Source organism: Coffea eugenioides, chromosome 6 (genome assembly GCF_003713205.1).
Source record: "Coffea eugenioides isolate CCC68of chromosome 6, Ceug_1.0, whole genome shotgun sequence".
NCBI lineage: Eukaryota > Viridiplantae > Streptophyta > Magnoliopsida > Gentianales > Rubiaceae > Coffea > Coffea eugenioides.
In genome coordinates, this window is record NC_040040.1 from 56,055,927 (window position 1) to 56,059,483 (window position 3,557).

Here is a 3,557-nt window from a genome sequence, read left to right on the forward strand (position 1 = left end):
ACTTAAGAAAACTATTTAAATGAAGCAAAGTGGCTAATTGAATCAAATAAGCAATGAAGTTGCAAAAATTAAAACTTCCAAGGACCCAATTGATGAAATTATTCAATTGATTGGGCCCTAGTGGAACAAGGGGAACTTGGGGGGTTGGAATGTAATATTTCTGAAGGTTTTTCATGCAGCTCATGCAATTCACGGATGAATATAGCTTCTGCAATTTCTATCTAGCATTTCTGCCGCAATTTTGTTCAAACTCCAGGTACCAGATCTAGATCCAATCATCTAAACTTCAAACTAAGCAAACCCAACATGAACTTAACACCCGAACCAGCAAAACACAGCAAGAAATCATGCACATATTGAACCTGAATCAAACAATACCCACGGACGAAATGGCTGCATCTACAAAAGAAGACTTGCTGCATTTTTCATTCAACCATTTCGCAGATCCAAGAAACTTTCGGCTAGTCAAATTCATGCCAAAACTTGATTTTCCCTCATGGCTACAACTTGTTAACAAAGAGATTCTTGGAAGGCTTCATGCCAATTTCATGCAACAAAAGAAAACAAGAAAGTTTCTACAACTAGAGTTAATGCCGGCTGCATTTTTATCTACCAACATAGGTTTCAGCAGGCTGCAACAAAGTTTCAGCAGGTGTAAAGCTTTCGGCAATTTATATTTTTCAGTGCAAGTGTGCAAGTCTTCCCATAATAAAAATCTGGGCCAGGCATCAAAGCTTTAATCTGGAACAAATGCGATCACATACATTCTTCTATCCAGACACACAGACCTTCGGCTAAAACCTTCAGCAAATTTCGGCTGCAAAACTGCAGCCTTTCAACAGTTTCGTTCACCATGCAAACTGATTACCCAACAAACAATGAAAAGAAAAATGACTACAGACTGTGATTTCACAACGTTCAATCCTCTTAACAAACATCAACTACCTTTAACTCCAGCAAATTAAATTCCAAGTATACGAATGCACAAAACAAAAAGGACAAAGCCGCGGGAAAACAAAACAGCAACTCGTGACACTTGCAAAAAGTGCTAAACCAGTCCTAAGCATTCAACTTTTGATCAAAACTCTCCAACCAAAGACCATAACTTTATACTAATTCATAAAACATATAACTGCCATCATCCCATCAAACAAAACTTCACAGGAAAATATATAAGTTACGACCAACTCTCATGCAAAATGGTTCGAAACCTTCTTGTTCACAATAATGTTCTTCTGCAAATTGGGTTGTTCATCAAACACTAGCAGTGCAAGCCAAAACCCAATCAAAATTTGCAAATTGCTTCATCTAACACTAAAATCTGACACCCAAGTGAACAACAAGGACAGGAAAGGTAGCGGCCAATCAAGACATTAGAACAACGAAAGAAGACAAACATAGCCTGTCATGATTTTTGCTGAATTTTCCCTTTTTGCACACAGAGAATGCATAGGACGAACTCTTTTGGGTTCAAGGTTGCCATTTTAGGGCAGTCAATCAAGCAGGTAACAAGCATGAGAAACTTCACTGATGTGTGGATAAAGGAGGCCAAGGAAAAGGTTACCTTTGTTCCTTCGGATTGCAGAATAGCTCCTTTTCCTGCGGCTGTCTTCCCCTGGTTTTCCTGGCTTCCTGCTCGGCCAAAACTCTCTCAAATCCTCCCTTTCCAGTCGTCACTTCCTTCCCTTTGATTTTTCAGCCGTCATTCTCTATCTCTCCCCTTTCTCCTAAACTCTCTCCCCTTTTGCTGTGTTTCTATTTACCTCCTTTTGCTTTCGTCTCTCTCTCCGTTAGCCACCCCCCACGAACAAGCTCCCCCTCTCTGTTTCGCTCTTTCGTTCATCCACAGCCGCCCCCCAGAAGCAATCTTCTGACCTTTCTCTTTATCTAGTTCTTGCTCACCACTCACTCTCTCAGTTTTTTCCCTTTTGCTCCAGTTTTTCCGTTTTTGCTTTCTCTCCCCACGATGAAGCTCCCCTTGCGGCTGATGTCTTCTTTCCTTTTTGTACCATCTCCCAATCCCCTAAACCTGCTCTCAATGGCCAGCAATCAACCTCCTCTCAGCCCCTTATCTTAGCCATCCGATGGGCATTGAGGTTGTGCCTCGCACGCTGCAAAAAAAATGCAGCGTGCATGCTGCGGTAATCTCTTTTTTTTTTTTTTTTTTTTTATAAAAAGAATGCATATAAATGATAATAATAATAAAATAAAATGACAGAACCATGCAATAATAATAAGAACGAAAACAAATAAATAAATAATAAAAAAAACAAACTAAATAAAAACGACAAAATGTCCATTTTTCAAATTTTCTACATTTTCTTTTTTTTCATTTTCATTCATTTTCTTTTTCTCAAAATAACTTAATAAAAATAACTAAAGTGCCCAAAGATTGAATAAACATATTTTGTGAACAAATTTTCCTTTTTTTTTCTTTTTTTTCATTTCAAGAAATTCTATGCTAAAAACTTAAAAATAAAAATAAAACTATAAACTAAAAACTAAAAATCGAATAAAACTAGCATGACAAATAAAAACTAAAAATAAACAGTAAATGAAATTACACCAAAAATTTGGTGTCTACAGTTTGCCCCTCTTTGCCTGAGTTTTGGAAAAACTTGAGACAAAGAAGTAGACACCAAAACTTACCTGTGTTATTCAGCTGCGAATTACTCAAACGATGGGGACTGACCCCTGACGGGAAATTTTAAAATCGGGACTGACCCGAGATAGAGATTTAAATGGGACTGACCCGAACAGGAATGTAAAATTGGGATAGACCCGGACAGAAATTTAAAATTGGGATAGACCCGGACAGAAATGTAAAATTGGGATAGACCCACGGGATAGACCCGAACAGAAATTTAATTTGGGATAGACCCACGGGATAGACCCGAACAGAAATGTGAAATTGGGATTGACTAGAGAAGGAAATTCAAATCATGGGACTGGCCCGAACAAGCTTTAATCACGGGACTGACCCGAACAGGCTTTGAATTGTGGGACTGACCCGCATAAGCTTTGAATCGTGGGACTGACCCGAAAATGCTTTTGATCGTGGGACTGACCCGAAAATGCTTTGAATCGTGGGACTGACCCGAAAATGCTTTTGATCGTGGGACTGACCCGAAAATGCTTTTTGATCGTGGGACTGACCCGAAAACGCTTTTGATCGTGGGACTGACCCGAAAATGCTTTGATCGTGGGACTGACCCGAATAAGATTTTAATCGCGGGACTGACCCGAACAGGGCTTTGAATCGCGGGGCTGACCCGCATAAGCTTTGAATCGTGGACTGACCCGAAAATGCTTTGAATCGTGGGACTGACCCGAAAATGCTTTTGATCGCTGGGACTGACCCGAATGAGCTATCATCTGACCCGAAAATGGATCGTGGGACTGACCCGAATAGCTTTCATCATGGGACTGGACCCGAAAATGCTTTTGATCGTGGGACTGACCCGAAAATGCTTTTGATCGTGGGACTGACCCGAAAATGCTTTTGATCCCGAATAAGCTTTGGATCATGGGACTGACCCGAAAATGCTTTTGATCAT